Below are 13655 nucleotides of genomic sequence, written 5' to 3' on the forward strand. Positions count from 1 at the left end.
CTTCAAGGTGGTTATGACTGGGGTATTTAATCAACAGTCGCTTCGGATTTTCTGTAAAGTCAGATATTTTGTCAATGATTACTATCAAGTCATTTTGATGATTTGTGAATTTTCCTTGACCTTTCATAGTTGATGTCCGACTAGTATTTTGATGAATCATTGTGTTTTCCGATGCTGGCTACATTCTTTTTGAGTTGTTGTTTAACTTAGCACGTATAACAGTATAAGGCCGTCATGCTTGCTCACATGAATTTAGCTCCCGAGGGGGGGGGGTAGATGCTAAAAATTTATAATAGACAAACTGAGTAGACAATATCGAAAAATACTAGGAAGTCTATAAAATTGGTGGGATTTCAGGGGGAACGAAGGCTGAAGCGTGCATACCTAATGGGGGTTGCAGAATCCACTTATTAATTTCCTTTTCGTTTTTACTTTAAATAAATGGATCAGATTTTAACTTTATACGTAAATGATAGGAATTCCTTAAATAGGGATTCATGACCCCCTCCCCCTACTAGATAATTACACTCCATGCTCAACAACATAAGGAACAAAATCCTGAACACTTTCCACCGCGTCCTAGTAAATTATTATCAAATTCAGTAGTACATAGGCACATGCATGTCCAACTCGTTGGGGCTTGGATCATGGGGTTTCTTCTTAGGGAATTGAGCCATATGGTATTTGTAGGGCAATTTTAAAAATCTTACGCGAGGGCATCTACTTAGAACCAATCTAGGGGGAAGATGAACCCACCTTTGTCTGTCTAACCCCGTGATTCCCAACGTGGGGCGCATTCCCCACCGGTGGGGCATGACAATATTTTAGGGGGTCTTAGGCAGGATGTTCACCCCTCGGCTGACTATACTTTAAAGCCTTAATTTGAAGAAAAAAATCGTCTGAATGACGTCACATTCAAGTGGATTTAAAGAGCAAAAAGAGACATTATAGTATTGCAATGACGTTATACATTGTACCAAAGGTGTTTTACTCAGACAATATTTTACATTAGATTAAAATATGGCTAGAGGACGACAGAAGGCATCCAGGATTTTTGTTCGGGGGGGTACTATTTTTTTTATGGGGGGGGGGGGCTACATATAAAACCTCAAAAAACGCATACAAAATTTGTTTATGTCCTTTTTTGTTACGTTTTTACGAGTCAAACAAACATTTCGGGGGGGGGGGGTTCAAACCGGGTACTCCCCCTCCCCCCTGGATACGGCCTTGGAGGACGACCCGAAAAAATACCAAGTTAGTTGCCTTTTAAGCCTCCTTCAGGTGAAAACACAAACAACTTTGAATAAAAAAACTTCAATTTTACGGGGAGGGGGCATCAGGATTTTAGAAATGCCTAGGTGGACCAGTGGCCCAAAAACGACTGGGAACCACTGGTCTAAGATGTGTTTGTATGTATGTCGTCCTGAATTTTGTCCACTGTCCATCTTATGCTTTTCTTTTTGGCTTCTAAAGAACTCGATTTTTTTGTACGATCTTTATTAAGGTTAATACATTTTGATTGCTGTAAGGAATAACGAATTCATCACGTCTAGTCCGAATTAAGTCAAAAGACGTCAATTATGTTACTATTACTAACTACCTTCTTTGGGTCCCTCAATTTGACTGAAGATGAGTGATCAGTTAACTTTGACTAAAGCTGTCAATCATAAATATAGACAATCCGTCTATATTACACGGAAGCTAGGGATATTGTCGATTGTAATCAAATTTTGTAAATTAAAGAAAATTATAAATATGAGTTAGTGATAGGAAGTTACATTTTACAATGTAATTGACAATTGTAAAAAGAAAGCCCATCAAGACCTCCGTTTGATTAGGCGAATGAGGTTTTCAATTATTTCTGACATATTACGTGTAGATAATAGTTATTACGAGACGAGATAATAGTTTTAATTTTTATTATTACAAAGAAAACAGTTTGGGTCATTTCGATTTTCTCACTATTCTCGGTTTCCATCTGTTTCCGTGGCTCAAGGGCCTCGTCTTCTTTCGGGCTTCCGTTAATTCAAAACTGACAACGTTGAGTTTTATGCATCACTAGAGCCGGAAGGTCAGTGTTGTCATATCAAATGACACAAAAAAGTGGAGGAAATAGTGGTGTATTGTTTGGCTTCTCTTGGTTGCTGAAGGATACCCTTTTTTGAGTACTTGAAAGTGACAAGGGAAAGGGGTGGTTTTTTGATTGCCTTTGTTGCTTTATTACGGAATCGATTTCTTGTATGCTACTGGTACTTGATTTGACTTAACTAATAAAACTAATAAATGATATTATCATAATTAATAAAATCAAGTATATGTAATAAAATTAAATTATAAAGTTAAGTAAAATATAAAAATGAACAAAATAAATAAATAAAAATTGAACCAAACAATAATCTAAATTAAGTTAATAAAATATATTATAATAAATAAAATAAATTAAGTTATAAAAATTTTAACAATTAAGAACACAATTCATTGGTGTAAAGAGTTAACTGGTGGGATTAAAGATCGGAAACATCGGGCATTTCGAATAGGAAGTTTCCTGGCTTGACTTAGATTTGAGTTTTGTTTAAGAAAGGATAATGCGAGATTATCCATCCAATTGCCCAAGAAAAATAATTTTCGGCAAAATATACCTTCAGCAAAAGCAGCAAAAAAGAAGGAGGAGTATGAAATTGATCCTGTTTTGTTCTGAACAATTTTAAGGTACTTCATTTTTTTTTGCGATAATTCTAATTCTGAACTTTTTGCGGTAATTGAATTTTTTTGCGAAAATTGACTCATTTGCATCTACATATTTACGATTGTTCAATGTAATTAATTGCCATTACTTTGTAGCACACACGGGATAAGAGAACCCCCAACGAAACACATTGAGACATAGGGATAAGCTTGTGGGGGCTCTTAATTTCACATGGTATGAAAATAGTTAATTTAAGTGGGCACTTTCAATCCCTGGGGGGGGGGGTATTTTCTTGTTCATGATTTTTAAAGGACAAGGCTCCATCCTACCAGCCTGCTAGAGAATTACTACTATTAGCTACCTTAGTTCGGGGGTGCCCATTTTCTGCCACTTGACAAATACTTCAAAACGCCACGTATTCTTTATGGTTCTGCCACGGGCACAGTACCCCGCCATGCTTGGCAGGCACCACCTGATGTGTTTAATTTCTGAAATGGGGTGCCCCCTCACACCCTAGGACGCTTACGTTTTAAGATACCTTTAATTTTTGTTGTCCGTAGCTACATTTTATAAGCAAAATGATATGACAGCATACTGTTGTTGGATAGCGAAAACCTGTATTTGCATTTCTCGCTAAAACCTTGTTAATCGCATTTCAGTATATGCTTCAAGATACATGTGTTGGATTAAGAAATATTATGATAAATGGGTCTATCACAGGCCCAAATTTATTAGCCAAAACTTCGTATCTTGTATGTTTAGTTTCGAAAAATTTGTCCTATCTCCCTAACAATAATTCGAACAAGGAGAAAAAACAACAAAAGATATGTTTTCAGTGTTCACTGGCAGGGACGATCGTGTCTTGTTATATTGGAACAGCCTCAACATTTCAACACTTTGGAGTCAGCTTTCCTTACGTGTTGTACTTAGTCACCATTAGACTCTGGCCTTTTTTTATATGCTTACTTCCGCTAATCAAGTGGTTTAAAAGTTTAGCATCCCTTGTAGGTTCCAAACTAATATCTGTGAACCCCATCTACTTTGAATACATCTCTCATAAAGTTTTCTTTTGCGTCATTATTTGTTGTTGCTGTTGAAACAGAATGGTTGTTTAGAATTCTTAAATGTTCCGTATGTGTTTCATTATATATGTATTTTCACTTTCGTCGATGAAAAATACCACGGTGAAAATTATAATTTGGGAAAAAGTCTAAGTTTGAGTAGGTGCGAATGCAGGAGTGTATTTCATGGAGGGGGGGGGGGGGGTCGAAGTTGGAAAAACTAGCTGTTTATGCGGATAAAACCTCATTATTATTAGGACAACCATAAAATGTTTGTGAGAGGCCGGCCGGTAGAATTGAGAAACTAACTAAATCGTACTTAAAAGGGCAACAATTTGGATATTTGGCCCAAGAAAGCTCTTCAGCATTATATTCTGTTGTTTTTTTTGGGGGGGGGGGGGTCGAAATATCAAAATAATTCGAAAAAATCTTAATAATATGTTATCTTGGCTGTGTCCATCTATAGCTCTGTCAGACACATTAATTAATATTTGGTGTGCCACATTTGGAAGGAGGGGAAGAATTACAGAATAGCTAATTCAACCAATTTTTGCTAAAATCATAGAAACAGTCACGTTTCATGTTCCTTAAGTTTTTTACTATTTCCCGATAAATCCATGTATTGTCTGTGTGTTATTTGCCCTTGTTTGCGTCCTCCCCCCCCCCCAAAAAAATAAATAAAATTGCGCATTTGAAAAAAAATTCTGAATGTTCTTGGTTTGAAATAATTATAAATGTCGTTCAAAAATTAAAAATTTGGGGATGGCAGGCTCTGAGACTAGCGGCACCAATTTGGGAGGAGGGTACTTTCCTATTTTTAGGGTATATCATTCGACCTACCCTTGTTTGGCTATTTCATCGAAACAAAGTAAAAAACTAAAGTGCCCCTCCTTGACTATGAAAAAATGTACATGCCCCCCGACGTTTCCATGAATTGGCGTCACTGTGCTACTCGCTTGCGTATTTAGCTGGACTGCTCTCTTCAATATTTTATTGAAAGTTACTTATATTATTTAGTTACTATACAACCCAACAAATTTTCAACGGCTCTTTTAAATACAAAATCTTTTAAAAGATTATGAATAGATCTAGTATCCAGAAGCGCCCCTGGTCTTTAGGCTCAAGAAAGCATTGAAAATTACACATTGCTTCATCCGGACTTATTGTATTTGTGTGAACATTCCTATTTTTAAATGTCTCTCTTCCCCTTGTGACCCTCATTTTTCACCCTTCACAATAGAACCTACCCCCTCCATCCGGGCATATCAAATAGGATTAGGTCAACCGTAAGCTTCTTGTATTGTTCGAGTATGCCTATTGTTACATTTTCCACTATCCACTTGAAAATAGTTTGGGTCATTTTAATAAAGAACCAGTTTTTCGAAGGTTTAATACCATTTCGATGAGATTTTTGACATGTCTGGAATTTGCTGGGTCGACCTGCATGCTGTTGAGACTTTTTTTGTGTGTGTGTGATTATTTGCCCGTTTCTTGTCTTAGATGTGTCTGATCGTGTTTTATAGTCAGAGGATTGAACCAGATGACCTAAATGAAATTTTATTTGTTTGAGACTGGAAAGGTTGTTGACGATATTCAAACTTCCGCTTGACAAAGAGTTGTATAACAGTATTTGACACAGTATTGTCAAATTATAAAAGGGGAAGTTAGTTAAAGGTCCCTTTTGTGTGGCCGACCCATTTGAAATTGACATACGATTTTATAAGTTGCAACACAGTAATTATCTTCATATATGTCTGTGTACAGCTTCATTGTCGAACGTCGCTATAATCAAGGTTATGGATACAGTCAAAAATACGCACTGTAGCGCTAATCACATGCGTAACTTATTCAATTAAGTAATATTCAACTTTCATGCGTAATCTTTGTGACTGACCAATCAGAATGAAGATTCAAAGCGTAATGCTTTGAAATTCGAAAAATATGAAAATAGTTTTTCTATCTGCATATAAACATACAAGCACATAAGCATTGAATTAATATAATATTTTCCGGACTATTCACCTTTTTAGAGTGGGTTTGAAAGACTCGAGTCCCTCCCACAATACGTTCCTGTCTACGCCCCTGATTGGCTCTTAATTTGTAATTTCTTACCGTAGAATAGGGTATTCACAACATCGGGGAGCGTTCCTTAGGCTGCATACCGCTCCACCGCTGAGCAAGATGTAAGGGTGGAAGCTTACGATGGAATTTAACGGGGGGGGGGGGGGGGTAAGCAAATGGTGATAGTGTATGATTTAGTCATTGTCTATCAGACACTTTTCAGAAACCTAATGCAATAAAATATGACGTCATTTATTATTTTTTAAGTTCTAATTTCAAGAAGAAAAATAAATTAAAAATACCATATGTAAGAGATAGGCTTAGGGCCATATCCAGGATTTTTTTTCGGAAGGGGTTTTACCCAAGAATACTTTTTTTTGGGGGGGGGGGGGGTAGGCTATACAAAAAAAACTTAAAAAAACATATTTTGGTCTATATTTTTTGTCACGTTTTTTACGAGTCGGACAAACATTTTTTTTTGGGGGGGGGGAGGGGGTTCAAACCACCTAACCCTGCCCCCTGGATACGGCCTTGGATAGGCTCTAATTATTTTGTTGTTGTTGATAATAGTAAGAGGGAGTAGCCTATCATGGTCGTGTTGTAGTTTTCATACTTCAATGAAATGTTTAGACATGAATCTGTAGGTGAAATTGAGGCATGCGAAGCAGAAGATGTTTTTGATTTCTCCTCCCCACCCTTTTCCCACTTCTAATGCTTTGAAGATATTGTATAGTTGATTCTTTAGCCGAACTTTAACCCTAACTTTTTCTCCTAAGCTGGACTTGAATGTTTCAAATCTTACAAGTAGGAAAGGCATGACGTTCAAAACATGTTGCAACGCCCTGTTCTAGGTCATTTATTGAACCCTGAACGAGTGATTTCGCATAGCACAACAATTTTCATGGTTCTTGAGAAGCCATCATTTTGGAGTGGAGAAAGGGTGGATTTAGGAAGTTGAAAACATCTGCCCATGACCTAATTTCTGAACCTGTCAGTGACAAAAGAGGTCTGTAACACGGTTTTTGCAACAATGCTAATCATTTCAAATTAAAATGTCCTTCTTTGAATTTGTAATTAAATATGTACAATGTAATCAAGGGGTTACCCACTTCCCGCCACCTGGTGTATATGTTGGAGCGTCATATGCGTCGCTCAGTTCCGCCACGCTTGGCAAAGTTAGAATTTTAGCAAAATTTGCTAAAATTCTTGGATTGGGATGGGTTTTTTTTTTTTTTTTACAACAAAATGACATTAAAATATGAAAGTAGTTCTGCCACGCTTGGCATGGGCCGCCTGGTATACATGATTTCTGATAGTGAGCAGCCCCTCTAATGTAATACCGATTTCCTAAAATATATTTATTATAATTCTAAATCAAAAATGAACTGTAGACTTAGTGATAAAAGGTAATAGAAATAAACAAGACGGATCTGTAAGGTACATTTGCGTATGCAGGTTGTGTTCCCCCCCCCCAATTCTAAATTTTGCCAAATTTCTTGGCATTGCTGATTAAATTACTAAATAAAATGTTTTTCTTAGTCCCCCCCCCCCGAAAAATTCCTACTTTCTTGCCTAACAAGGTATTAATCTCCGTTCCTTCCGCAGGCTGTGCGAGGTCTGCCCAGGGTTGCCACCCAGTGAAGAAAAAAATCACTAGATTTTAGTGATTTCTTGGTTGATTTAATGATTTTCTTAAATAATCTAGTGATTTATGTGTTTATTTAGTGATTTTTTGTTTTTAAGCAAGATAAAAATCGCTAGAAATAGTGATAAATCACTAAGAGTGGCAACCCTGGGTCTGCCTTTCACCTAATTGAAAGATGTGTTAAAAAAAAATGTTGTCGTTTTAGATGCTGTTAAAGTCTAAAATTATTCTACAACCTTATAAATTTATATACGGTTTCTTTGAAAGAACGAACAGTCGCTAAAAATGATCAACGGTGTAGCCAGATATGATGTAGCTAGACTGTTTTAATAACCCCTCCCCCCCCCCCCGCTGAGAATCCCAATGTAAATGTGTTTTGCAAGCAAACAGTATGACCTAGCTAATCTTTGTTAGTTCCATCCATGGTATAGCCTTGCAAAATTCGTCTGCAATGATAAACCTAAGAGATTAAGCGCTATTTTTATTAATGAAACGTCTTAGTTTATAATCATTAGAATTACATTCTCTCATAAATTAAGAAAAATAACCTTAATTAGGTTGCTTCATTGGACAGAGGAAGAAAACAATAGGGTTTATTTTTTCACCATCTGCCCAATATGCCTAGAAGGGGGTCGCCCACATTCTTCACTTTTCAATGTTCCCCTATGGAATTCAATATGTCTCTGTATATGGGTTTCTTCTGATGATTGGGTATAATTGAACTTATTTCACGAGGGGTCGTATACTATTTTTAAATCATGGGTTCCCATCCTGGGGCTGTGAGAAAAGATTGTTGGGCCGATTTTATATAAGATCCGGGAAGGATTTTTACATTATTACCTATATTTATAAATAACTTGGAAGACTGCATTAAAGGTTGACATCATTATATTTTCTGTTATAAACCATTTGATAGATTTACTGCTGTTCTTTTGAAAAATAAGAAAGAGCCCAATTCCCCTGTCTCAAAAGGGCTAATCCTTTTATGGGGGGGGGAGGGGCAAAGTTTCCTAGTTTGCTATGGGTCCAAACGCATAAAAGTAAATGCTGATACAAAGTATAGCATTTACAATTCTAAATGCTTATACAAAGTGCAGCCTAAATTAATGGAATTAAAAGAGATCGGCTATATAAGTTGAATTAAAATTGATAAAAGCTAGTGTTTTAAGATTTGAGTATTAAAATGTACCATGTCTCCATCTGTTGTCACAGAAGACCCCGCCTTTGACAGGCCTATGGCTTTTGTTTTTGAAACGACAGTCAAGTTTAAGTGCTTAAAACTAGTTGTCACAGAATTGTTAGCAATATTAAGATAAGATGTAAGATATAATAACTTATAAGAAATAACTTTAGATAAATAACATTGGGAACTCACTTATTTTTGTGTCTGTAAGTCACTTTATGCTGAATTAAGGTTCATGGTTACAGCCGCAAAAGACAATAAATAAAATTGGCAAACACTGGTTTATTATTATTCTTATTGCTTATTCTGTTCCTTACTTCAAATGTAGCACATTTATTGTTTTCTATCTTCTCATGAATTTTGCCAATATTTCGTTTCAGAAGAAGCACAACTAATGTTGGCTGTCAAGACCGTTGCCAGAATTTTTATTGGGGGGGGGGGATTTTTGTTACATTTTTACGAGTCGGACAAAATTTCGGGGGAGGGGGCAACTAACCTCCCTTGGCATGGTCTTATTGGAAGCAACTATGATACAGGTCATTTTTATGCATTCAATGTTTTAAAATATACATTTATTTTTAAGTATATAGCATATCATCTTTTTTTAAGATTTGGAGGGAGGGAATGACTCCTGTCTGTACCACACACTTGTATGCGTGGGATCGCTCTCTCTCTCTCTCCCTCTCTCTCTCTCTCTCTCTCTCTCTCTCTCTCTCCCTCTCTCTCTCTCGCTCTCTCTCCCTCGCTCTCTCTCTCACTCTCTCTCTCTCTCTCTCCGAGCGTTTTGGGAAGTGTGCCAGCCGTTTCGGGGACTGTGCCAGGCGTGGCGGAACTGTGCGGTACACGTGACGTCACACAGGTGGCAAGAACTCAGACCAAAGTCGCTTGTATCCTAGCCAATTTCTTTTATGCTGGTTTAGTCAAAATTCAAAGGAATATCATTTAAAAAAAAAAATCAAACTGTTCAGGTTGTTTTATTGCCGATTTAGCTTACGAGATAACAGCGGTTTTTGCGGTTTACGCCCTCAGGATTCTGGCATAATTTTTATTATTGACGAAGGCCTTGATCATGACTTTAGCGGAATCTCGCCAAATAATTCTTTTTTTTTCTGCTCGTGTTTTAGGTATATTGCACTCTTTGTTATACCCGTTTTGATAAACGAGTACTGTGCTTCGTTTTTGCCTCTCTTTTTGTAAATGTGATGTTATTCAGGGTCAATACTATGTATGGAGTTTAAGATTTAGGAGGCTCGTATCCATGAGTGTTGAGGGACACTCTTGTAGGGGATTTGAGAAGTGAGTCTAATTGCGATCGTGGTTCAAAGGGCGGAATGTTCAGTTTTTACATTTGACAAAGGGCGGAGCTTAAAATCTTTATGAACTTTGAATCATTATCTCTGTTTGTTCAAGGACGAACCGAGGGGGTACCCACTTTACTCCACCCGGTGTATATCTCAGAACGCCACGTGTTCTGCTCAGTTCCACCAAGGTAATCTCAAAGATGCTATAAGAAAAACAGGTTTTCGCGAGTTATTTCTCGCTCCGTGACAAAAGATTTAAACTTCAGTTTTTCGGAGTTGAAGGGGCAAAAAAAACGTACCTAGGTTAGGTTACGTATTTAATATATGCTATGCTTTACCCCCCCCCCCCCCTAATTCGCAAATATATAACACAAATTTGTTCATAAACTATTATATTTCAATCTTGTTTTGTTTTGTTTCATTAACATCAACGAAACTTTACTTCTCGCTTGTTTATTGGATTCTAAATAAGAACCATATATATATATATATATATATATATATATATATATATATATATATATATATATATATATATATATATATATATATATATATATATATATATGTTCACGTAATGTTCATCCCCCATAAGCTTTAGTTTAGGGACGTGACGGCTAAAAAATGCATAAAATTGACTTTCCTGACTTTCCTCAAACTGTGTTTGGCCGAGGGGCAGAAATCACATACACTAGGTAGCGTGTGCCCAGAATGGCGAAAGTGTGTCAAGTGCGGCGGAACAGTGTCAATTTATTGTGAAGACTGTGCTGCGCGTGGCAGAACTTCGCGGCACATGGTAGTCCGAGATGTACATCAGGTGACCGAAAGTGGTTGTCCCCTCATGGTGGGCAATGTTGCCAGATCCTGTAATGCCAATTTCATTTTTGAACAGATTTATTTTTTGTTCTTTGAAATAAACTAAAGTATATCCGAGTTTTTTTATAATTCTAAAATAGCTACAATTTTTTACTGTTTACGTCTCTGGGTCTGAATACTATATACATTTAGGCCTGTACATGTCCTCAAAGGGAATCTTTTTACCAGAAAAAATAAGTCAGAGAAAAGTTGAAAAAGTTCAAGTTTCCAATCAGGAAATAGATACCAATCTTGTCGGCAGGATGTTGTCTTCCTAGGAATTCAAAAAATGGCTTCATTATTACAAAAGATTCCATGTGATATTTATTTAGGAACGTGTTTTAACATAACATGAGTGACTGCGTTTGTTTGATTTTTTAAAAATCTTGTATTGTTGTGTTTGTATAAGTAAATTGCAGGGTTATTACGTGATAAAATTACATTAGTTTAATAATTTGATGCTTCAGGATATGGGGGGAAGAGGTGGGTTTTATAGGGAGACTTGTATAATATATATATATATATATATATATATATATATATATATATATATATATATATATATATATATTCAAAATGGATCTTAGATTACTTTTCTGCAATGTTCGTTCTTGGTATAACCTAGGAAAAAAAAATGAAATAAAGGTAATTGTTTCCATTTCTTGGAGAGGGGACCTTCAAAATTTTCTTTGTAATAAAATGAGGAGTCATAATGATAAAAGTTAAATTATTTAGTAAATGTCGTGCATTCATACTTGTTCACACAGAGGTATTCATCCTCCCCTAGGATTTTCACTAGATCTCCTCCCCGAAAAAAATTGTGACCTAGAATGAATGTTCAGTGTGTTTACCCCCCCCCCCCATTGGAACTGACAGGTTTTGATGAAGACCTAAGGGATAGAAGCGGACCTGTTAATTTATTTTGAGGGCGATTTTCGAAACCTCAAAAACAGACTAAGTTGTCAAAAACTTAGAAGAAATTATAATAATTTTCACATTTCGTGGGTTAGGGCCAAGTTCTGTTCCGGCCTCCTGTGGGGCCAAAGCATAGTAGCCTGTATATTCTGCAAATATATCATATTTTAAAATGCCCGCTCCAACGTGTTCCCATCCTTTCTCCTAACTAGGGGGTTGCCAGTGGATTCAGTGGCGAGGGTATATATACCTCTAGTAGCTTCCTTTGAAAAACAGACAAATTTAACTTCCTAGATTTTTAAAAATCCCCCCCTCCCCTAAATTTTTGTGAATGTATGCCACTGTGAAGTGTCCCTCTCCTTCTGTAAGCGAATGAAACTTGAATTCCTTTATAGAACAAATGAAACTAGATTTTTTTCATTGTCTCAAATTAATTTTAGCGATTATTTTAGTTATTGAGTTTAATTATTTTTGGTGTATACAGCAATTTCGCTATCATTCAGTAGCTGAGGTTCAGCTTTGTTTATCTGCCGAGTTATATATCCGAAGCTTGCGTTACATTTTTCTTTTTAAGATTGAAAAATATTTTGGAAATCGTGGAAAAAATTGAAACTTTCCTATATTCTAAGCAAAGTTTAAGTAATATCGTAACTCTGGATCTGTGAACAGCTAGATCCGAAATTAATAAATTTAGTGATATAAGAATCATGTCTGTTAGGTGCAAAATACAGCTGCAGGCTTCTTGCAAAATCGCTTGTTTCATAGATACCATAAACATTAAGTATCTCATATTTAATTAGAATTCTTCCTTTTCGACGTGATTCTATCACAATCCAATTTTATTAAATAAATAAGTAGGAGGCCAAAAACTTATCAAAGGTAAGCATTTAAGTATTTATGTTTACTTTGGATCATTACACAACTATTTGTTTCCTTACCTCACTGGAAAAAGAAATAAATTATTTAATTTTTTTACGTTATTACTCCCCTTGGTAACAATCAAAGCTCTTTGTTGTCTGGGACATTGGTATTTTCCCCCAGCCCCCCCTCTCTTTCTCTCGCTGAGTTTCCGGAATAAGATCTACGCAGATATGTTCTACCTGGAGACGGTTTCTAGTGCCACAGGTAGCCGAGAGAGACTTCCGTAGTTTGAATCTAACCTTTGAGCAAAGCACTCAACTATTTAAGGGTTGAACTTGTTTTTTTTCTTATTTGTTGCGAAAAGTTGATTTTTTGTTGATTTTTTCTGTTGCGAACTTTGTTATGGATTATCTCTTCAGTCCTCAAGAAAAAGGTAGGAACATGTTTCTGCTGCTTTACATGTTGACTGGGTAACTAGTTTATTCGTTATTGATTTTAGGATCCATTTTAGGGGGAGGAGGAAGTGCATAGCCATCTACAAAATTCCCGAAACGACTGACAAATTTCTAAGAATGAGTATTTCAGAGTTAAATATGACAGTTACATTTCATAAGATGACCCTTCAAGGCCGTTTAATTACCCCCCCCCCCACACACACACACACAAAAGCAAAAATCCTGGTTACGGTATTGTTCTCCTTGCAGATATGCGAATAATTTTTTCTCTAGATAGGGGAGGGGGGCTTGCGTCAATACTTTTCTAGAAGTGGATTTAATAATGCAGAAAAACGTCTGTTATGATCCAACTCTGAAAAATATATATTTTTATACGTCTAGGATAGCCATTATCTCTGGTTTTCCCCAAATAGCCTTTTGAACCCTTCTCCCTTGTCAAATTTTCATTAAGTTGCGGCTCTGTTTTAAATTAATATCAATTCACTATATCAATTGCCTAAAAATTTTTGAATTAAATTTATGGAGTTAAATAAGAATAAATTAAGTTTTATGGTTAGATTGATTTTAAGATCAGATTTTTTTTTATCTAACTCAAATAATTAAAGTTTATGATTAAAAGAATCATTTGAGTC

At 36.2% G+C, this 13655-nt stretch overlaps 1 protein-coding gene across 5 annotated transcripts in view; it reads left to right on the top strand.

Annotated features, from left to right (window-relative positions):
• Positions 1-13655, top strand: part of LOC148940566 (protein brain tumor-like) — a 120030-nt gene that overhangs the window by 68200 nt on the left and 38175 nt on the right. The window contains exon 1 of one of the 5 annotated variants that reach the window (XM_089105373.1): positions 12864-13001. The exons of the other annotated variants lie outside the window; for them this stretch is intronic. The gene's annotated coding sequence lies outside the window, so the exon portion shown is untranslated. Of the gene's footprint in view, positions 1-12863; positions 13002-13655 lie in introns of those variants that run through there. 5 annotated transcript variants of the gene reach the window in all.

Source organism: Artemia sp. Qi Xiang Cuo, chromosome 19 (genome assembly GCF_049724085.1).
Source record: "Artemia sp. Qi Xiang Cuo chromosome 19, ASM4972408v1, whole genome shotgun sequence".
NCBI classification, from domain to species: Eukaryota; Metazoa; Arthropoda; class Branchiopoda; order Anostraca; family Artemiidae; genus Artemia; species Artemia sp. Qi Xiang Cuo.